Consider the following 24,520-nt stretch of genomic DNA (forward strand, 5'->3'; position numbering starts at 1 on the left):
ACACCAGACAAGCTGGACACTGAAGCAACTACACTGTTAAAAAAGTGACCCTTACTGGAGGGTCTTCTGTGCTTCCTCTGAAATTTAGTCTGATTGAAGTTTTGTTTAAATATCTCTAATCCCTCAGTTTTTCATTGGCAATAGACACATTTAATGGAGGCTTAAGATTTCAACTTTTAAGGACAATGCCAAGAAACAGATTAACTATAATCACTCACCATCACAAGAGATTAGTAGAAACCACGGAAGGTATTACAGGGCTTAGAACACTGCTTCTCAAACTTTAGTGTTTATCAGAAGGGAGAGCTCATTAAAGCGGAGTGCCGGGCCCCACTTCCTGATGTTCTGATTTGGTATGCGGTATGCCTAGGCTGGGGCCAAGAATTTGCACTTTTTAAAAGTTCCCAAGTGATGGTTAACGCTGCTGGTGCAGGTATAGAGGTTAAGATGAGAAAACTGAAATATAGAGGGATTATGTGACTTGCTCAAGGTCCCATAGATAATACGTAGTGGAATCAGAATTTTGAACCCAGGTATTTTTACTCCAGAATCATCACTACATCACTGCAGTCTTTTTGGTGAAAACAAACAAAAAATACAACACAAACAAACTTCAAATCTAAAGCAAAACATCATAATTTCAGAAGGATCATTGTGATTTCATGCTATTAAATATACTGATTTTTTGGCAACATCTATTTTTTCAGCAGCCTGATATTCTCTAATGCTATTAACCATTAAACATGTTTCCTCAAGAGGTTTAATTATTTTCAACTTAGAAGAAAAGTATTTATTGAGCATCTGGTATAGTATCCAGGGATAGTAATCATCAACAATGCACTTCAGAGAAGCCTCTACTCCACTCAGCAAAATAGCAAGTAATTTAAATTGTTTCTAGTTGAATTTTTAACAGTTTAATGCAAAGCTATAATTTCATTAGCAATGATTCTGTTGAACCGAAAATGTTCCATGGGATCTTTTCTACATTCCTCACAGTGGAATCTATATGCATTTGTAAAATTTGAAGTAAGACATGCAAACAAGTCAGCAATTGTCCTTACACTTATAATCATGAGTCTAGCCAGGTACTTACTCTATCAATTACAAGACTAGAAATAGTCAACTACAATTCCTTCCCCTAAAAAAGTGCCAGAGGTATGGTATTATCATAATGCAGAGCAAAAATCTTTAACGTATCACTAAATTTTACTGACATGTGACCAAAAGAGTCATCTACACAGATAATGTGAAAAAAATATAATTATCACTTGCTTTAAGATAATCTCTTACCTATTGATATACAATATATCTTATAATGTGTAATTTCAACTGACTTCCTCATCCTTGCCACTAAGAAATGGTTCTGCCTCTGCCACAGCGTTTTTTCTTTACTTTACAACAAAAGCATCATAATCATTTAGACTGAAAAGCTAGTTAGCTTAGAAGGCAAAGAGAAATGCTCGTGACACACCAGTGAACTATAGATAGGCAGGCTCTCTAGGTATTTGCAAACTTTGTTCCATTCCAACAAGGGGCATAAGTAACAAATTTAACAAGTGTCCTCATTGGTGAAATGGAGATTCTGAATTATTCAAGGTAGTTTTCCCGATAAAGTGATCTATTGTGATATCAATTACATGTGTGTGTTCATATTTTCATCATACTATGTAACTAGGTCTAGTAATACTTAGAATATTAGACTTCAATGAAACTGCAAAACAAACAGAATGCTTTATTACTGGATAAACCATTGGAATAGAGCTTAATAATTTAGAACATATATGCAATTTCATTCTCAATGTTGTTCAGGACACCAAGCTGCAAAATAAGATTTGTGGTTATGTACCATGATACAGTAGACAGAATTCTTCTAAGAGTTGCAGAAATCTGAATTGATATCCCAAGCATATAGAATGAAATGCTATTCAATATATGGCTGGGCAAAGAACAACTTCGGATGAAGGAACTTCCAAAAGTTGTATTCAGTCAATTTCCGGAGTTTACACAGGATCAAGGATCTTCAAGTTCTTACCAGTCTGAGTAGAGAAACTTTGATCCCAGAAATATCATACCTTAGGAGTATAGCTAATCTAGCCCTAAAGAAAAGGCTATTCTAGCCCAACCTTAAAAATTCTTAAAAGAAAGTCGTGAAGGGATCAAGCTGATCTACAAATAAAATAACTATCTGCCAAAACAAGTCCAATAGTAATATGGCAAATTCTAAGACTCAACGATGTAAAATTCATAATGCCTGAAATCCAATGAGAAATTACTTAGCATGCAAAGAAATAGAAAACATGACCCATAAGGAAAAAAATTAGTCAATAGAAACAGAAAGAGGAATTACAGAATGATAGGGCTAATGGACAACAGTGATAAAACAGCTATTGTAAGTATTCCCCATATAATAAAGTAAAAATAGGAAGTATAGTAAAAGAAAATATAAACAGAATGAAAATAGAAATGGAAGATAAATGGAAACTCTAGATATGAAAAACACAATACTTAAATTTACAATTCCACTAGATGAGATTAACAGCAGATTAGACAACACAGAAGACCGGAGGATTTAAAGACATAGCAATAGAAACTATCAAAATGCAGATAAAGAGGAAATGGCTAAGAAACAACCCACAGAGCCTCAATGATCTATAGGAAAATATTAAGCAGTTTAACACATACACAACTGAAATCCCAGGAGAAGAGAAAGAAAAAGAACATGAAAATATTTGAAGAAGTAAGGGCCAACCTTTTTCCAAAATTGATTTTTAAAATCTGATAAACTTTAGTAGGTGAATAAATAAATAAATTGTGGTACATCCAGACAAAGGACTACAGTATTATTCAATACTAAGAAGAAATGAGTTATCGACCCATGAGAAGATATGGAGGAATCTTAAGTGTGCATTACTAAGTAAAATCTGAGAATGCTACATATTGCCTGATTCTAACTATATGGCAGGGCTTCCCTGGTGGCCCAGTTGTAAAGAATCCGCATGCCAAGCAGGAGACACTGGTTCGATCCCTGGGTCAGGAAGATCCCCTGAAGAAGGAAATGGCAACCCACTCCAGTATTCTTGCCTGTGAAATCCCATGGACAGAGGAGACTGGCAGGCTACAGTCCATGGGGTTGCAAAAGAGACAGACACGACTTAGTGACTAAACAACAGCAACAACAACTATATGACATTCTGGAAAAGGTAATACCATGGAGATAGTGAAAAGATCAATGGTTGTCAGGCAGGGGCTGGGGTCGGAGTGGAGATGGGGATGAATAGCACAGAGCACAGAAGATTTTTAGGACAGTGAAAATATTTTGTATTTATTATAATGGTGGCTATATGTCATTATACATGTATCCAAAGCCACTGAATATACACCACCAGGAGTGAACTCTAATGTAAACTATGGACTTTGGATGATTGTAATAAATCAGTGTATGCTCATCTTCATTAAAAAAAAAAAAAGGTGTACCATTCCCATGAATGATGTTGATAATGGGAGAGACTATGCATACATGGGAACAGAGGGCATATGGGAAATCTCTGTATCTTCTTCTCAATTTTAGTGTTAACCTAAAACTGCTCTTAAAAAGATCTTTTTAAAAGTAATATTCTTTTCTTAAAAAAATCCTATAAACAAACATATCTATATACTTAAGGAGCCCCAAACATGATAAACACAAAGAAAACTACATGAAGACACATTCAAATCAAACTTAGAAAACAAAGATCAAGAGAAAATCTTGGCAGCTGTCCACTTCAAGAACTTTTCTTTTGGCCGCATCAGGTCTTAGTGGTGGCACACGAAATCTTCCCTTGGGGCACACTAATTCTCTAGAAGGAGCATGCGGGCTCAGTTGCTCCTTGGCATGTGGGATCTTAGTTCCCCAGTCAGGGATTGAACTCACATCCCTTACATTGCAAGGCAGGTTCTTAACCACTGAACCACCAGGGAAATGTCATAAAGTGTTAAATCAAGTTGTTTCTATCATTCAAAATTAGACACAGAGAGAATCTTAAAAGCAGCCAGACACCAAAGTAATTAGCCTCCAATTAAAATAAATTTATATTAAAAAAAAAGCAGCCAGAGAAGAAAGGCACATTATGTACAGATGTACAAATGTAAAAATCACTGTAGACCTTTCTTTAGAAACTATGAAAGGCATAGAAGATCTTTACAGAGCTAAAAAATAAAAAAGATATGTTGACTTAGAATTCTCTACTCAGAAAATATATCTCCTTCAAAAATGAAAGTGAAAAAAAAACAAGAAAGTAAATGAAAGAGTTTTCAGACAAACAAAATCTGAGAGGATTTGGCACCAGCACACATGCATTACAAGAAATGTTAAAAGTTCTTCCAAGCATATAACACCAGAAAGAAACTTAGATCTACACAAAGGAATGAAGAGTGCTGAAATGGTATATATGGGGTTAAATATATTACAAGTTCTTTTCTTAATTTTCCAATTATCTTAATAACTATTTAAAGCAAAAATACAACATGAATGGGTCTAGAGATTGTCATACTGACTGAAGTAAGTCAGACAGAGAAGGAGAAATACTGTATGACATCTCTTACATGTGGAATCTAAAAAAGGAATGATACAAATGAACTTACTTACAAAACAGTAAGAGACTCACAGAGGACAAGCACAATTGCCAGGGGGAAGGAAAAGGGGAAGGGATAAAGAGGTGGGGATGGACATGTACACACCACTATATTTAAAATGGATGACCAGCCAGAACGTACTGTATAGCACATGGAACTCTACTCAATTTTATGTGGCAGCCTAGATGGGAAGGGGGTTTGTCGGAGAATGAATACATGTATATATATATGTATGACTGAGTCCCTTCACTGTTCACCTGAAACTATCACAATATTATTAATTGGCTATACACTAAAAGAAAATAAAAAGTTTTTTTAAAAAATTAAACATTTCAGTTCAGTTCAGTCGCTCAGTCGTGTCCAACTCTTTGGGACCACTTGGATTGCAGCATGCCAGGCTTCCCTGTCCAACATGAACTCCCAGAGCTTACTAAAACTCATGCCCATCAAGTCGGTGATGCAATTCAACCATCTCATCCTCTGTCGTCCCCTTCTCCTCCTGCCTTCAATCTTTCCCAGCATCAGGGTCTTTTCTAATGAGTTGGCTCTTCACATCAGGTGGCCAAAGTATTGGAGTTTCAGCTTCAGCATCAGTCCTTCTAATGAATATTCAGGACTGATTTCCTTTAGGATGGACTGGTGGGATCTCCTTGCAGTAAAAGGGACTCTCAAGAGTCTTCTCCAACACCACACTTCAAAAGCATCAATTCATCAGCACTCAGCCTTCTTTAAGGTCCAATTTTCACATCCATACATGACTACAGGAAAAACCATAGCTTTGACTAGAGGGACCTTTGTTGGAAAAGTAACGTCTCTGCTTTTCAATATGGTGTCGAGGTTGGTCATAGCTTTTCTTCCAAGGAGCAAGCATCTTTTAATTTCATGGCTTCAGTCACCATCTGCAGTTATTTTGGAGCCCAAGAAAATAAAGTCTGTCAATGTTTCCACTGTTTCCCCATCTATTTGCCATGAAGTGATGCAACCAGGTGCCATGATCTTAGTTTTCTGAATGCTGAACTTTAAGCCAACTTTTTCACTCTCCTCTTTCACTTTCATCAAGAGGCTCTTTAGTTCCTCTTCACTTTCTACCATAAGGGTGCTGTCATCTGCATATCTGAGGTTACTGATATTTCTCCTGGCAATCTTAATTCTAGCTTGTGCTTCATCCAGTCCAGCATTTTGCATGATGTACTCTGCATATAAGTTATATAACCAGGGTAACAATATGTAGCCTTGACGTACTCCTTTCCTAATTTGGAACCAGTCTGTTGTTCCATGTCCAGTTCTAACTGTTGCTTCTTGACCTGCATACAGATTTCTCAGGAGGCGGGTCAGGTGGTCTGGTATTCCCATCTCTTGAAGAATTTTCCACAGTTTGTTGTGATCCACACAAAGGCTTTGGCATAATCAATAAAGCAGAAATAGATGTTTTTCTAGAACTCTCTTGCTTTTTAGATGATCCAACAGATGTTGGCAATTTGATCTCTGGTTCCTCTGCCTTTTCAAAATCCAGCTTGAAGATTTGAAAGTTCACGGTTCACGTATTGTTGAAGCCTGGCTTGGAGAATTTTGAGCATTACTTTGCTAGTGTGTGAGATGAGATTGTGCGGTAGTTTGAGCATTCTTTGGCATTGCCTTTCTTTGGGATTGGAATGAAAACTGCCCTTTTTCAGTCCTGTGGCCACTGCTGAGTTTTCCAAATTTGCTGGCATATTGAGTGCAGCACTTTCACAGCATCAGCTTTTAGGGTTTGAAATAGCTCCACTGGAATTCCATCACCTCCACTAGCTTTGTTCATAGTGATGCTTTTTAAGGCCCACTTGACTTCGCATTCCAGGATGTCTGGCTCTAGGTGAGTGATCACACCATCATGATTATCTGGGTCATGAAGATCTTTTTTGTATAGTTCTTCTGTGTATTCTTGCCACCTCTTCTTAATATCTTCTGCTTCTGTTAGGTCCGTACTATTTCTGTCCTTTATTGAGTCCATCTTTGTGTGAAGTGTTCCCTTGGTATCTCTAATTTTCTTGAAGAGATCTCTAGTCTTTCCCATTCTGTTGTTTTCCTCGATTTCTTTACATTGATCACTGAGGAAGGCTTTCTTATCTTTCCTTGCTATTCTTCGGAACTCTGCATTCAAATGAGTATATCTTTCCTTTTCTCCTTTGCCTTTCACTTCTCTTCTTTTCTCAGTTATTTGTAAGGCCTCCTCAGACAACCATTTTACCTTTTTGCGTTTCTTTTTCTTGGGGATAGTCTGATCACTGCCTCCTGTACAATATCACAAACCTCTGTCCATAGTTCTTCGGGCACTCTGTCTATCAGATCTAATCCGTTGAATCTGTTTGTCACTTCCACTGCGTAATCATAAGGGATTTTATTTAGGTCATATCTGAGTAGTCTATTGCTTTACCCTACTTTCTTCAATTTAAGTCTGAATTTTGCAATAAGGACTTCATGATCTGAGCCACAGTCAGCCCCCAGTCTTGTTTTTCCGACTGTATAAAGCTTCTCCATCTTTGGCTGCAAAGAATATAATCAATCTGATTTTGGTGTTGACCATCTGGTGATGTCCATTGTAGAGTCTTCTCTTGTGTTGTTGAAAAAGAGTGTTTGCTATGACCAGTGCATTCTCTTGGCAAAGCTCTATTAGCCTTTGCCCTGCTTCATTTTGTACTCCAAGGCCAAATTTGCCTGTTATTCCAAATATCTCTTGACTTCCTACTTTTGCATTCCAGTTCCCTATGATGAAAAGGACATTTTTTGTTGGTGTTAGTTCTAGAAGGTCTTGTAGGTCTTCATAGAACTCTTCAACTTCAGCTTCTTTGGCATTACTGGTTGGGGCATAGACTTGGATTACCTTGATATTGAATGGTTTGCCTTGGAAATGAACAGAGATCATTCTGTTGTTTTTGAGGTTGCATCCATGTACTGCATTTTGGACTCCTTTTTGACTATGAGGGCTACTCCATTTCTTCTAAGGAATTCTTGCCCACAAACATTTAGGTACAAAAAAATTAATAAATAAAGCAAAAATAATTATGATGTACTGTAGGGTTTATAACATATGTAGAAATTAACACAAAGGCCAGGAGAGGAGAAAGGAAACACTGTTGTAGGGTTCTTATACCATATGTGAAATGATATAGTATCTGAAAACAAATTGTGATAGGATAAACAAGCATTTTGTAAACTCTAGAGCAAATACCTCAAAACAAAGAAGAATGGAAAGTAAGCCAACAGTGGAGATGAAAAGGAACACAAAAGTACTCAACCAATCCAAAAGAAGACAGGAAAAGAGGGGAAAGAAAGTGAAGAACAGACGAATAAGATATGAAACAAAGAGCAAATGTTAGATTTAATCATACTGATACATTAAATGTAAATGGTCCAAATGCTTCAATTCAAAAGAAAAATTAGCAGGCAGGGTTTAAGAAAATAAAAATGTGAGACCTACCGGTATGCTGTCTACAAGAAGCAAAAACAGGAGAGAAAGCCAAATTTATTATTGGAAACAATTCCCATAGAAATAAATAGAAAAGCAGACAGGAAATTGATAGGAGTAAGGAACACAACATAATCATTCAACTTGACCTAATTAAATTTAGATTTAATATTTAAATTAAAATTAAAATACTTCATACAGCTACAGAATATATGTTCTTTTCAAGTGTGTATGGTTCATTCACCAAAATAGACCATATGGGGAGCCATAAATCAATAAATTTAAGATTATAATCATACAGAGCATGCTGTTTAACCACAACAGAATTAAATTAAACCAATAAGATCTGGAAATGTCCGAATATTTGGAAATTAAACCACACACTTCTATAAAACACATAAGTGAAAGAAATCAGGAGGAAATTTTTATAACTTTAAATATTTATATTATAAAAGAAGAAATGTCTAAAACTAATGATCTAAGCTTCTACCTTAAGAAGCTAGAACAAAAAAATCAACTATAATCAATTTTTAAAAAGGAAGCTAGAAAAAGAACTTATTAGACCTGAAGAGATTGCAAGAAAGGGAAAAGTAAAGATAGGAACAGAAATCAATAAACTAGAAAATGGACAAACAATAAAGAAAATCAATGGAACAAAAAGTTGGTTTTTTGAAAATGTCAGTGAAGTTGATAAACCTCTAGCTAGACTGATCAAGGAGAGAAAGAAGACACAAATTATCAAAATCAGAGATAAAAGAGGACATATCATATGGATCATGGAGACTATATATAATGACTTAACACCATAAGTTTAACAACTACATGAAATGAACAAATTCCTTGAAAGACAAAAATTACCAAAATGGAGTCAACAAGAAATAGAAAAGAAGAAAAATCCTATGTCAATTACAAAACCTGAATTCACAAATAACCATTCCAGAAAGAATATTCTAGGCCCCAATGGCTTTACTGAATTCAACCAAACACATAAGAAAGATATAATACTAATTCAACTATACTCTTTTCAGAAAATAGAAGAGAAAGGAACACTTTACAACTCATTGTATGAGACTAACATTATCCTGATATAAGAAAACAAAACTACAGGGACTTCCCTGGTGGTCCAACAGCTAAGGCTCCTCACTCCCAGTGCAGGGCCCTGGGTTCCATCCTTGGTCCGGGAACGAGATCCCACACGCCACACCTAGCAGTTCACATGCCACAACTAAAGATTCCACATGCTGCAGTGAAGTTCAAAAGTCCCACGTGCCCCCCCAAAACAAAACAAAGAAAATAAAACTACAGACCAGTATTCCTCATAAACATAGACACAAAAATTCTGAATAAAATAGCAACTCAAATCCAGCAACATATAAAAGATACTACACTTGACCAAGTGGTATTTATCTAAGGAATATAGGTTGGTTTATCATTTGCAAATCAACCAATAAAATGACCATATTAACAAGCTAAAAAAAAACTGAATAGGAATTTCCAGCCAGTCCAATGGTTAGGATTCAGTGCCTTCACTGCCAGAGCCTGGATTGGATCCCTGAGGCGGCGACTAAGATACAGCAAGCTGCATAGTCCAGCCCCCCAAAAATTATATGATCATATCAATACAACCCCCCACATTTGACAATATCCAACACTCATTCATAATAAAATCATTCAGAACATTAGGAATAAAAGACAGTTTTCTTAATCTGATAAAGAATGTCTATGCGAAACCTACAGCTAACATCATATTTAATGTTAAAGAATAAATGTTTTCCCAGTAAGACAAGGAATGGGGCCAAAACACTGATCTTCACTATTTACACTTAATATTGTACTAGCCAGTGCAATAAATCAGGGAAAAGAAATAAATGGCATACAGATTGGAAATTAAAAGGTAAAACTGAACTTATATTACATGATCATGTACATAAAACATTCTAAGGAATCTAAAAAAAGCCCTAGAACTAATAGGTGAGATTAGCAAGTCTTCAAGACATATGAGACAAAAATACAAAAATTAACTATATGTCTATCTACAAGTAAAGAAGAGTGGGAAACTGAAATTTTAAAAATATCATCAATGATACCATCCAAATACACGAAATAAATTTTAAAAAAATATATCCAAGACTTAGACATTGAAAACTTCAAAATACTACATAAGGAAATTGAAGAAGACTAAATAAATGGAGACATATAGCATATTCATAGATTGGAAGATTCAAAATTATTAAGATATCTGTTCTCCCCAAATTTAATAGATTCAATGCAATCCAAATAAAAATCCTACCAGTGTTGTTTTCTTTTTTAAGAAATTGACAAGCTACTTCTAAATTTATGTGGAAATGTAAAATAACTAGATTAGACTAAACAATTTTGAAAAAGAAGAACAATGTTGGAGGATTTATATAACCTGATTTCAAGACTTAGTAAAGGATATCCACATTGGAAAAAAAAAAAAAATGTAGCTTTACCTTGCCTTACACCATACACAAATATAAGCTCAAAATAGATCTTAGTTCTAAATATAAAACCCAAAATAAAAAACTTTTATAAGAAAACATAAGAGAAAATTTTTGTGGTCTTGGTGTAAGAAGAAATTTCTTAGATAGGACCCAAGAAATGTGAACTAGATAAGAAGAAATTAATACATTGAACCTCATCAAAATTTAAAACTACTGTTCACTGATAATCAATAATATGAAAATTAAAAAACAAGTCGACTGGCTGAGAGAAAATATTCCATATATATATATATATATCTGATGAAAGATTCGTATGCATAAAAAACTCTTAAAACAATAAGACAGGGACTTCCCTGATGGTCCAGAGGTAACGAATCCGCCTGCCGATGCAAGTGACAAGGGTTCCATTCCTGGTGTGGGAAGATCCCACGTGCCTTGCGGCAACTAAGCCCATGGCTACAAATACTGAGCCCAAGCTTAGAGCCTGTGCTCTACACAAGAGATGCCACTGCAACAAGTAGCCCCTGCTCATCACAACTAGAGAAAGCCCACACAGAGCAGCAAAGACCCAGCCATAAATAAATAAATTAAAAAAAACATTCATTTTGATATTTGGCAAAACTAATACAATTATGTAAAGTTTAAAAATAAAATAAAATTAAAAAAGAAAAAAAAAAGAATCTACAGAACAAGTCAAAACATAAGCATAATAAATGTTTTTCTTGAAAAAACAAATAAACAAAAAAAAAACAATAAGAAAATCCCCAATATATAGGAAAAAATTTAAACAGATACTTTAGGAAAGAAGACATGGCCGATAAATACATGAAAAGATGTTCAAGATCATTAGGTAATGAAAAAACGTAATTTAAAACCACCCACTTAAAAAAAAATACCACCAACTAGATTGGTAAAATTAAAAAGGTTAACACTGCTAAGAGTTGACAAAAATATGAAGTAACTATAATTCCCATACGTTGCTATTGGGAATAAAAATGCTACAGCTGCTTTGGGGAACAATTTTGAAGATTCAAAGTTAAACATATACTTACTATACAATCCAAAAGAAATGAAAACATGCAAAGATTTGTGCACAAATGTGCATAAGAACTTTGTTCATAGTAGCCAAAAAATGGGGACAATATGAAAATCAATAGAAAAATGGTTAGACATATTATGGTATATCCATGTGAAGGAATATTATTCAGCAATTAAAAAAACTAACAATTTATACACACAACACCAATAAATCTCAAAACACTGTGATGAGAAATATAAGCCAGACATACTGTATGATTCCATTCCCATGAAATTCTAGAATGAGCAAAACTAATCTATACTGATAGAGAACAGGCTGATGGTTGCCTGGAACTATGAGTGAAGGTTAACATTGACTGAAAAGACGACCAGGGGAACTTTATGAAAGGCTACAAATACTCTATGTTAAAGGTTGACAAACTTCACCCCCATGGGTCAAATCTGGTCCACTGTCAATTTTTGTACAGTCAGTAAGTGACAAATGTACATTTTTCTTAGAGCGTTGAGAAAACTCAAAAGAAGCATGTGAACATTATATGGAATTCAAATTTCAGTGTCCCTAAATAAATTTCAGTGTCCCTAAATAAATTAGGGCTTCCCTGGTTGCTCAGACAGTAAAGCGTGTACCTGCAATGAGGGAGACCTGGGTTCGATCCCTGGGTCAGGAAGATCCCCTGGAGAAGGAAATGGCAACCCACTCCAGTACTCTTGCCTGGAAAATTCCATGGATGGAGGAGCCTGGTAGGCTACAGTCCATGGGATCACAAAGAGTTGGACACAACTGAGCAACTTCACTGCTACTGGTTGAAATAAATGCAGTTGATTCTCTTTTCTAATACAACCATGCCTATTTGTTTATGTACCGTCTATCGCAATTTCATGCTACAACAGCAGGGGCAAGAGAGAATTTACGACCTACACAACTAAACTATTTACTATCTGACCCTTTACAGAAAATTTTGCTAACCCCTGACCTAAGCCATCCAATGCCATGCAGTTTCCACCTTGCTCACTACAATACTCTCTGAGCCCTGAGCTGCCATGTCATCAGTCCAGCCACCTGGAGCTACCATGCAGTCGGCACCCAAGCCATAAGGAGAACCAAACGTAAGCACTCTGGCAGACAATCCGAGCTGAGCCCAGACGCCAGAGTATCTTATCCCAGGCACCAGACACCATAAAGGAAGTCTTCCCGGTCATGCTTTGATCCAGCTGTTCAGCTCATCCCCAGACATTTTAGTCTCCCAGCTGAGGCCCCAGACTTTATACAACAGAGACAAACGGACCCCACCACTTCCTTTGTGAATTCCTGATCCATCTATAATAAAATACTAGTTGTTTTTTTGCCAGTAAGTTTGGAGCATTTTGTTAATCAGCAATGCCTTACCAAAATAGGTAAACTTACCTTAGTAAGAAAGGGATGGATAATTAGGAATCTGGTTTTAAAGCAAGCACAGAAAGAAAGAGAGACAAACACACACATACAAGAAACAAACCAGTAAATATTTTTAAAGATTTTCCCCATTTGGTTATTACCTCTTAGAGAATGAATTTTCCACAAAATTCCAGCACATAACATCAAAAATATTCAAAGCTCCAGAGGGCTGCCACTATGAGTCATCATGACGCAGTCTGGGTAGAGCTGGCAAGGTTGCCTTTTATTTTTATGAAAAGGGATATGTTTATTTCAGAAATGCAGGATTGGTGTGCAATTTGAAAGTAAATGCTACTCACTATATTAACAAAATAAAGGAGCAAGATCATGACTATTTCATAATACATTAGAAGCATTTAATATAACATTCATTCATGATAAAAAAAAATTCTTCGAAAACTCCAAATAGAAATGGGCTTCCTTAAAGTGACACCTCCTAAAACCCTACAGCAAGCATCATACAGTGATGAAATATTGAAGGCTTTGAAATTGGAACAAGACAAGGATGTCCACTCTATTTAACAGCCATCGTAATGTAGCTAGGACAATAAGGCAAAAAAGAATAAATAAGAATGCATCATGTCTGTGTGCTTACGTCGTTTCATTCGAGTCCGACTCTTTGCGACCCAATGGGCTATAGCCCATCAGGCTCCTCTGTCCATGGGATTCTCCAGGCAAGAATACTTGAGTGTCGTGCCGTGCCCTCCTCCAGGGGATCTTCCTGACCCAAGGATCTAACCCACCTCTCTTACGTCTCCTGCACTGGCAGACAGGTTCTTTATACCACCAGCGCATTGTGTCTAGCAAATAGAAATAAACAATCTTATTTGTTAGCAGCATGATTGTGTACATGGAAAGTTGTGTGTGTTGGAAGGTCAGCAAGGTGCAGCAGAAATTGTCAAAACACACAATCAAGTTTTTATATGACATTAAAAGCATAATTAGGGGACATCCCTGGCGGTCCCGTGGTTCAGATTCGCCTTCCAGTACAGAGGGTGCAGCTTTGATCCCTGGTCAGGGAGCTAAGATCCCACATGCCGTGAGGCCAAGAAACCAAAACATAAAACAGAAGCAATATTGTAACAAATTCAATAAAGACTCCACATCAAAAAAATCTTTTAAAAAAGTGTAATTAGGAAATGACACCTTAAGAGGAATAATTTATATTAGCATCAAAAACACTAAACATGTAAATCTATCAGAGTTGTGCAAGAACTCTATAGAGAAAGTTATAAAATACTATTAATATTGTTGACGGACTTCCCTCATAGCTCAGTCGGTAAAAAATCTCCCTGCAATGCAGGAAACCCGGGTTCAATTTCTGGATTGGGAAGATCCCCTGGAGAAGGAAATGGCAACCCACTCCAGTATTCTTGCTTGGAGAATTCCATGGACAGAGGAGCCTGGCAGGCTACAGTCCATGGGATCTCAAGAGTCGAACATGACTTAGTGACTAAACCACCAATATTGTTAACAGAAATGCATGGAAACCTAGATTGGAAGACTTAATATTGTGAAGATAGCAATTTTCCACAAATCAGCTAAACTTAAGCACCTATGTATTGTTCATAAGGGCACATTGGCTAGCTTTATTGACTACGCTAAAGCCTCTGTCTGTGTGGATCACAACAAACTGTGGAAAATTCTTAAAGAGATGGGAATAACAGACCCACCTCACCAGCCTCCTGAGAAATCTGTATGCAGGTCAAGAAGCAACAGTTAGAAATGGACATGAAACAATAGACTGGTTCCAAATTGGGAAAAGAGTACATCAAGGCTGTCTATTGTCACCCTGCTTATTTAACTTACATGCGGAGTACATCATGCAAAATGCTGGGCTGGATGAAGCACAAGTTGGAATCAAGATTGCCAGGAGAAGTATAAATAACCTCAGATATGTAGATGACACCACCCTTATGGTGGAAAGCAAAGAGGAACTAAAGCAACTGAACTGAACTGGCTAGCTTATTCTTTTTTCCTAATGTTAGTTTTAATATTTAAAGTTAACAGTGCTGATAAGAAACAAGGATATAATGCATAACATAGGGAAATATAGCCATTGTTTTGTAATAACTTTAACTTGTTGTTGTTCAGTCGCTCAGTCGTGTCCAACTCTCTGCCACCCCATGGACTGCAGTATACCAGGCTTCCCTGTCCATCACCAACTCCTGGAGCTTGCTCAAACTCATGTCCTTTGAGTCAGTGATGCCATTCAACCATTTCATCCTCTGTCGTCCCCTCCTCCTCCTGCCTTCAATCTTTCCCAGCATCAGGGTCTTTTCAAATGAGTCAGCTCTTCACATCAGGTGGCCAAAGTATTGGAGTTTCAGCTTCAGCATCAGTCCTTCCAATGAATATTCAGGACTGGTTTTCTTTAGAATGGACTGGTTGGATCTCCTTGCAGTCCAAGGGACTCTCAAGAGTCTTCTCCAACACCACAGTTCAAAAGCATCAATTCTTCAGCGCTCAGCCTTTTTTATGGTCCAACTCTCAAATCCATACATGACTACTGGAAAAACCACAGCTTTGACTAGACGGACCTTTGTCAGCAAAGTGATGTCTCTGATTTTTAATATGCTGTCTAGGTGGATCATAGCTTTTCTTCCAAGGAGCAAGCATCTTTTAATTTCATGGCTGCAGTCATCATCTGCAGCGATTTTGGAGCCCAAGAAAATAAAGTCTGTCAATGTTTCCATTATTTCCCCATCTATTTGCCATGAAGTGATGGGACTGGATTCAAGGCAGATGGCATCACCGACTCAAAGGACATGAGTTTGAGCAAGCTCCAGGAGTTGGTGATGGACAGGGAAGCCTGGTATACTGCAGTCCATGGGGTGGCAGAGAGTTGGACACGACTGAGCGACTGAACAACAACAAGTTAAAGTTATTACAAAACAATGGCTATATTTCCCTATGTTATGCATTATATCCTTGTTTCTTATCAGCACTGTTAACTTTAAATATTAAAACTAACATTAGGAAAAAAGAATAAGCTAGCCAGTTCAGTTCAGTTACTTTAGTTCCTCTTTGCTTTCCACCATAAGGGTGGTGTCATCTACATATCTGAGGTTATTGATATTTCTCCTGGCAATCTTGATTCCAACTTGTGCTTCATCCAGCCCAGCATTTTGCATGATGTACTCCGCGTGTAAGTTAAATAAGCAGGGTGACAATATACAGCCTTGATGTACTCCTTTCCCAACTTGGAACCAGTCTTCATTCCATGTCCGGTTCTAACTGTTCCTTCCTGACCTTCCTGACCTGCATTCCAGGTTTCTCAGGAGGCAGGTCAGGTAGTCTGGTATTCCCATCTCTTTAAGAATTTTCCACAGTTTGTTGTGATTTACACAGTCAAAGGCTTTAGTGTAGTCAGTGAAGCAGAGGCCACTGTTTTTCTGAAATTCTCTTGCTATAAAAAGACTGAATCACTATGTTGTACAGCTGACACTAATGTATTATTGTAAATCAACTATACTTCAATTTTTAAAATTTTTTAAATAAAGTTACCATTTCTGTTATTGAGAATATTAAGATGGTTTCATGTTGAAATGATTAAAATGACATTTGGAATAATGAATGATGAGTAATGTACAAATAGCCCCCAACACTTTTTTTTAAGTATAAAAAGTATAAACAACTATATATATATTTATATATAAAATATATATTTATAGGTATATCTGGAAATATATTTATATATTATATAATGGAAAGTCTGCAGAGGCATTCTTCTGGAAGACTCAGAGTTGGGAGACCAGAAACACAAGGCCAGAGGGTCCTAAGACATGATCTACCTCAAGACTTGGAGCCTTACCACCTACCTGGAAGGATACAGAACATCCTCAGTAAAATGAAAGGCAAGTTGAACTGCTTTGGAACTCAGTCTTCATTTTCTTTCTAATTGTTCAAAGACTAAAAATGCCTGTTCAAATAGGCCTTTATATTCTGCCAGGGAAAGTTTGCCAAGGTTGGCTGATTTTGAACCCAAATATTGCTTAAGCATTTAGGGCAGAGCTCCAAATGTATAGAGTTTGTTTCTCCTCCTTGCCAAAGTTGCATCAGGCCCTTTTCAAAGATATCTTAATTTCATTTTTCCAGCAGCATAGGTCACCCACAAAGTGATGCTTTTGGCTTTTGCCATCAGTACACAAAGGTATCATCCTGCTCCAGGAGGGAACCGCTATGGTGATGAAGGTTAGCTGAGCCCAAGCCTTGGCAAGGAGCCCCTTCTTGTGTGATGGCAGCTTGGCCTGCTGGCCTGGAAAAGAACCTTCCTTAAGTACCACTATAAACAGTTTACTAACCAATTGGAACGCCCAAGGCAAAGCTCCATGGAAGAACTTGGCAGGTTCTTTTCCCTGTCCCCACCTCCAGTGCACTGCAAAGCAGTAGGATGGACTAGCAATCTTTGTGCAAAAGAATCTGGGTTAGTTCTGGAATAACCCTGACAGTAGAGGCAGAGATACCACCACTTCTGCACCCAGCCTCCTCACCCTCGAAGCCTCTCATGTGCCACCAGAATGACCTTGCTCCTGCCTTCCTGTGGGCTGCTTGATCATTTTTTATAATTCCGTTTTGATTTACCTCTAGTGTTCTTTGGGTGCATCTTTTTTTTTTTGGCTGTGCTGAGTCATTGTTGCTCAAGGGTTTTCTCCAGTTGCAGCAAGCAGGGGCTACTCTCTAGCTGCAGTTCATGGGCTTCTCATTGTGGTGGCTTTTCTGGTTGCAGAGCATGGCTCGGGAGTTGTGAGCCTCATAACCTTCACGGGTTTAGTTGCTCCACAGCTTGTGAGATCTTCCCGGAGCAGGGATTGAACCTGTGTCACCTGCATTGGCTGGCGGATTCTTACCCATTGGACTACCAGGAATGTCCTGGGTGTATCTCTTTGTACAGCATTTTTAGTGGCTGTGCTGTTTTATACATACATAATTTACCAGTCTACTGATGTCAGCATTTTACCAGTTGGAGTAAAAGTGCAGAAATTTTACTTCCTTTTAAGACTCTTTACCCTCCCCCATTCATAATATAATTGTCTTAATTATTTTCCTCTACATACATTGAGGAGCAGGGCACAGCAACCCACTCCAGTACTCTTGCTTGGAGAATCCCATGGACAGAGGAGCCTTGCAGGCTGTCGTCCATAGGGCCACATGGAGTTGGACACCACTGAAGCGACCTAGCACACATGCACGCATATACACAGAGAACTACACAAGCCAGTGTTATAATTTTTGTTTCAACCATGAAACATAATTTAAAAAACTCAATAAAGAGAATGAAAGTCTATTGTATTTACCCATATTTTGCTCTGCTGTTCTTCCTTTCTGGTGGGCCAAGATTTCCTCTTTTATCATTTTCTTTCGATTTAGAGAATTTCTGTTAGCCGTTCACAAGAGTGCAAATTCTCTTAGTTTTTTTGTCATCGGAGAATGTCTTGATTTCCCCTTCACTCTCTAAGAATATATTTGCTAGCTATACAATTCTGCATTGAAAGTTCTCTTCTTTCAGCACTTGAAAAATGTGCCATTTTCTTCCATCCTTCATGGTTTTGGATGAGAAGAAATCCATCACGCAAACTGTTTTCCCCTGTAGGTAGTGTCCTTTCTCCTGGCTACTTTCAAGATCTTTTCTTTGTCTTAGTTTTCAGAAGTTTGACTATGGTGAGCCTTAGCATGCATTTCTGGAGAAGGCAATGGCACCCCACTCCAGTACTCTTGCCTGGAAAATCCCATGGACAGAGGAGCCTGGTAGGCTGCAGTCCATGGGGTCGCTGAGGGTCGGACACGATTGAACGACTTCCCTTTCACTTTTCACTTTCATGCATTGGAGAAGGAAATGGCAACCCACTCCAGTGTTCTTGCCTGGAGAATCCCAGGGACGGGGGAGCCTGGTGGGCTGCCGTCTATGGGGTCACACAGAGTCGGACACGACTGAAGTGACTCAGCAGCAGCGTGCATTTCTTGAGTTTTATCCTGTTTGAGGTTTGCTTCAGTATCTTGAATCTGTAGGTTTATGCATGCATGAGTGCTAAGTCACTTCAGTCGTGTCCAACTCTGTTGGGAGCCTATGGACAGTAGCCTGCCAGGGTTCTATGGGGTTCTCCAGGCAAAAATACTGGAGTACGTTGCCATGACATCCTCCAGGAGATCGTCCCAACCCAGGGATCAAACCTGTGTCCCTTATGTCTCCTGCATTGGGAGGCAGGTTCTTTACCACTAGTGCCAACTGGAAAGCCCCCCTGTAGGTTTATATCTTTTGCCAAATTTGGGGGAATTTTCCATTATTTCTTCAAATGCTATTTCAGCTCCACCTTCTTACTCCTCTCCTTCTGAGACACCCATGATCTGAATATTAGTTTTTTCTTATAGTCTTATATGTTACTGAAGTGTTGTTCTTGTTTTTTCTTTTCTTTCTTTTATTTTTTAGTCTGTTTTCTCTCTTTTGTTCAGATTGGGTAATTTCTATTCTATCCTCAAATTCTCTCTTTCCTCTGTTCTTTATATTCTGCTGTTGAGTCTATGCATTGATTTTTTCATTTCAGTTATTGCAATTCTTAGATCTAAAATTTCCATTTGGTTCTTCCTTATATCTTGAATTTCTTCCCTGAGATTTTTTAAAAATTTCTTTCAAGCCTTTTTGCAATTGTTCATTGAAACATTTTTCTGGCAGCGGCTTTAAAACCCTTGTCAGATCATTCTAACAATTCTGTCATCTTGGTTATCTTTTCTCATGCAGATTGAGACCTTCCTGGTTCTTGGTATGATCAGCGATTTTTGATTGGAACCGGCACATCTAGGGCAGCACAGTGTTATAAGAGTTCAAATATTATCTAAATCTTGTATGTTAGCTGACCTTTTCTGAAGTTGCTCAGGCAGAGGAAGTGAGGACACTGCCCAGCCAGATGAGGGTGAAAGTCCAGTTGCTCCTTTGTTGACAAGTGTGGGGGTGTGCTCCTTGTTACTGCTGGACAGAGATGGGAGTTCAGGCTCTCCATAGGCCTCTACTGATCCCACCCTTCCTGGGAAGGTTAAAGGTGCTTCATGACTGCCGTCACCGACGCTGTGGTGGGGGGGTGGCCTCATAACCTCTGAATCTTGGTGAAAGTCTTGATCCTGCATTGGATCTCCTTTGAAACCACCCCCAAGAGAGGGGGAGGGGTACCTTGTTACTGCAGGGTGACGGAGCTGTGAAAGCTCAGGCTTCCTGGTGGCTTCCATTGGCGTCAAGGGGTACAGGGCTCCTTACTACCCAACAAGGGATAGAAGTCCCACCTTCCCATTCAGCCTTCCCTGATACCACTTGGGTGGGGGGGAAGGGATGGTTTGAGGGCACTTCCTCACAGTACGGCAAAGATGGAGGTCCCCACTTGGTCTTTCCTGGCAGAGTAGGACCCCAGTTTTTGTTCTGTGGGGTTTGCCTGAGGTAGAGAGATTAATGTCCAAAAGTTTCGCTAGGTTGTCCTTTTCCTAGTCTTTTGGCTAGAAAGGGCAGGCTTTTCGTAGAATCCTTTTTCTTTTTTTGATCTGTGGTCTTCTCCAGCACCCAGTCAAGGAGATGAGACAAAAAGAAAACTCTAGGAATTCACCACCATGCTGTTGCTTGGGTTCTGAGGTTCCTAACCAGTCTGCCTTTTTCTCTCCACCTCTTAGAGTCTTCCCATGCTCTAGGGCTTCCCTGGCGGCTCCGTGGTAAAGAATACGTCCTGCCAAAGCAGGAGACACGGGTCTTAAGCCCTGGGTCAGAAAGATCCCATGGAGAAGGAAATGGCAACTCACTCCAGCAGTCTTGCCTGGAAAATTCCACGGACATAGGAGCTGGTGGGCTACAGTCCATGGGGTCACAAAGAGTCTGATATGACTTAGCGACTAAACAACACCACCAACAATGCTTATTGTACATACAAAGTCTAGAGAAAAGTACATTTACTCCATATTCCCAGAAGTAGAAGCCTCAAAGGTTGCCTTTTGGTGTTAAGCCATAGCCAGTATATGATTGTACCACTGCTCTGTGTGTGGATTTGGTGGGTTCTTTCTACTATGTGAGAATCCATGTGTGAATGGGGAACAGTCTTAAAAAATGAAATATTGGATTAAAAAAAAAACTTGAAAAAGTAAGCACTTGCCAAAATTTTTCTGTCTCCCTGCTGTCAAGATTATGTAAGATAACAATGATCCGTTGTTGGGGAGTGGTGAACCCAAGGCCGGGAGTTTCTTTGCAAGTCTTTATTGAGGTGTAATTGATACACAAAAATCTGTACCTATACACATTTAAACTATACAATTTGAAAACTATATATATAGTTCTATATATAATATAAATATATATAGTTATATATATATATGTCTGTGTGTTTGTATCTCCATGAAATGATCACTGAAATATGGTGAACGTACCTATCACTCTCAGAATTTTCCTGGTGCTCCCTTGTAATTCTTCCTTCCAGCCCCTCCCCAATCCATTGCTGCTCTAAGCGACCACTGATCTGCTTTAAGTCACTATAGGTTATTTTGCATTTTTTTAGAATTTTATATAAATGGAATATATACAGTATAGTCTCATTATTGTCTGGTTTCTTTCACACAACATAATTAGGTTGCAATTCACCCATATTGTTGCATGTATCAGTAACTTGTCCCTTTTTTAAAAATTTAGTTATTTTTTAACTGAAGGATACTTGCTTTACAGAATTTTGTTGTTTTCTGTCAAACCTCAACATGAATCAGCCATAGCTATACATATGTCCCCTCCCTCTTGAACCTCCCTCCCATCTTCCTCCCCATCCCACCCCTCTAGGTTGATACAGAGCTCCTGTTTGAGTTCCCTGAGACATACAGGAAATTCCCATTGGCTGTCTATTTTACATATGTTAATGTAAGTTTCCATGTTACTCTCTCCATACATCTCACCCTCTCCTCCCCTCTGCCCTTGTCCATAAGTCTGTTCTCTATGTCTGTTTCTCCATTGCTGCCCTGCAAATACATTCTTTGGTACCATCTTTCTAGATTCCATATATATGCGTTAGTATACAATATTTACCTTTCTCTTTCTGACTTACTTCACTCTGTATAATAGGCTCTAGGTTCATCCACCTCATTAGAACTGACTCAAATGTGTTCCTTTTTATGGCTGAGTAATATTCCATTGTGTATATGTACCACAACCTCTTTATCCATTTTTCTGTCGATGGACATCTAGGTTGCTTCCATGTTCTAGCTATTGTAAGTAGTGCTGAAATGAACACTGGGGTACGTGGGTCTTTTTCAATTTTGGTTTCCTCAGGGTATATGCCTTGGAGTGGGATTGCTGGGTCATATGGTGGTTTTATTCCTAGTTTTTTGAGGAATCTCCATACTGTCTTCCATAGTGGCTGTATCAAGTTACATTCCCACCAACAGTGTAAAAGGGTTCCCTTTTCTCCATACCCTCTCCAGCATTTATTGTTTGTAGACTTTGATGACAGCCATTCTGACCCATGTGAGGTGATATCTCATTGCAGTTTTGATTTTCATTTATTTAACAATGAATGATATTGAGCATCTTTTCATGTGTTTGTTAGCCATCTGTATGTCTTCTTTGGAGAAATGTCTGTTTAGGTCTTTTCCCCACTTTTTGATTGTGTTGTTTGTTTTTCTGGTATTGACTTGTATGAGCTGCTTGTATATTTTGGAATTAATCCTTTGTCAGTTGTTTCATTTGCTATTATTTTCTCCCATTCTGAAGGTTGTCTTTTCACCTTGCTTAGTTTTATTGAGTAGTATTCCATTCTACAGCTGCATCACAATTTGTTTATCCATACACCTGTTGATAGACATCTGGTTTGTTTGCAATTTGGAGCTATTACAAATAAAGCTGCTATGAACATTTGTGTACAAGTCTTTGTATAGATATATGCTTTCTTTTCTTTCTTTTCTCTTAGGTAAATACATAGGGATAGAATAGCTGGATCATAAAATAGGTATGTTTAACTCTTAAGAAACTGCCAGGCATTTTACAAAGTGGTTGTACCATTTTACATTTGTACCAGCAATTTAAGAAACTCCCAGTTCCTCTGCATCCTTGCCAATACATGGTATAGTCAGTCTTTTTAACTTTTGCCATTCTAATAAGTATGTGGTGTTTTCTTGTGGTTCTAATTTACTTTTCCCTAAAGGGAATACTGACATTGAGCATCTTTTCAAGTGCTATTTTCCCATCCATATATCTTTTTTAGTGAAGTATCTATTCAAATCACTTACTAAAAGTTTATTGTGTTGTTTGTTTCCTTACTATTGAGTTTTGAGAGTTCTTTATACCTCTTAAACACAAATCCCTTATAAAATATATGCTTTGTATTTAAAAATAGAATTACCGTATAACCCAGCAATTCCATTTCTAGGTCTAGACTCTCCAGAATTGAAAGCAGGGACTTAAAGAGATCATTTGTGCACCTATGTTCATAGCAGCATTATTCACAGTAGCTGAAAGATGAAAGCAACTCAAGTGTCCTTCAATAGATAACAGATCAGTAAAATTTGATATATCCATACAAAGGAACATATTCAGCTTTAGAAAGGAAGGGAATTCTGACAGTTGCTACAACATAGATGAATCTTAAAGACATTATACTACATAGAATAAGCCAGTCACAAAATGATGAGTACTGTATGATTCTACTTATATGATTAAGTGCCTAGAGTAGTCAAACCCACAGAGACAGAAAGTAGGATGGTGATCACTAGGGACTGGAGGAGGGAAGAATGGGAGTTTAATGGGTATAGAGGTTTAGTTTTACAAGATAGAGTTCTGGAGATTGGTTGTACAATTTCATGAATATACTTAACACTGATTAAACGGTACACTTAAAATGGTTAAGATGGTGAATTTTTATATATAAAAATTGCCACAACTAAAAAATCTTAAATATGTTTTATAAATATGTTTCCCAGTTCGTGGCTTGTCTTTTCATTCTCTTGTGTCATTCAAAGGACAAAAGTTTTTCATTTCAATAAAGTTCAATTCATCACTTAGGGAGCAATGGCACTTTTGGTGTTGTATTTAAAAAGCCTTTACCTAGTCCAAGGGCACATTTTCCTGCCTCTTTACATGCCTGGCAATCTTTTTTTTTTTTCTTTTACACACCACCCCCCAGCCTGGTCATCTTTGATTCAATGCTAAACATTGTAAATCTTACCTTGTAAGGTGCCAGATATTTCTGTATACCTATAAATATTTTTAACCTTTGTCTGGGATGCAGTTCAACTATGTGGATATAGATTTATCCTTTTGACTCTTGCTTTCCTGATATTTGTTAGGTTGGTCTGGAGCAGTCTAGGACTAATTATTCCCCGTTACTGAGGCAAGAGCTTCCTGAGTATTTCTAGTTTTGCCTGTTAATCGAGGTGTTTAACCATTTACATGTAATGTAATTTTTTAGATGATTAGGTTTGAGTCTAACATCTTGCAATTTGTTTTCTGTCTACCCCACATGCTCTTTGTTCGCTTTTTTCTCTTTCACTAACTTTTTTTTTTTTAATCTTAATTGAGTA

General features: G+C 37.9%; 1 pseudogene; it reads right to left on the reverse strand.

The window, feature by feature from the left end:
* LOC147340192 (small ribosomal subunit protein eS1 pseudogene) overlaps window positions 1-20,212 on the reverse strand; it is a 64,368-nt pseudogene extending 44,156 nt beyond the window's left edge.
* Between the last annotated feature and the right edge of the window lie 4,308 nt (window positions 20,213-24,520).

Source organism: Bos grunniens, chromosome X (assembly GCF_055505025.1).
Source record: "Bos grunniens cultivar Pamir isolate PY7600 chromosome X, Bosgru_T2T1.0, whole genome shotgun sequence".
NCBI lineage: Eukaryota > Metazoa > Chordata > Mammalia > Artiodactyla > Bovidae > Bos > Bos grunniens.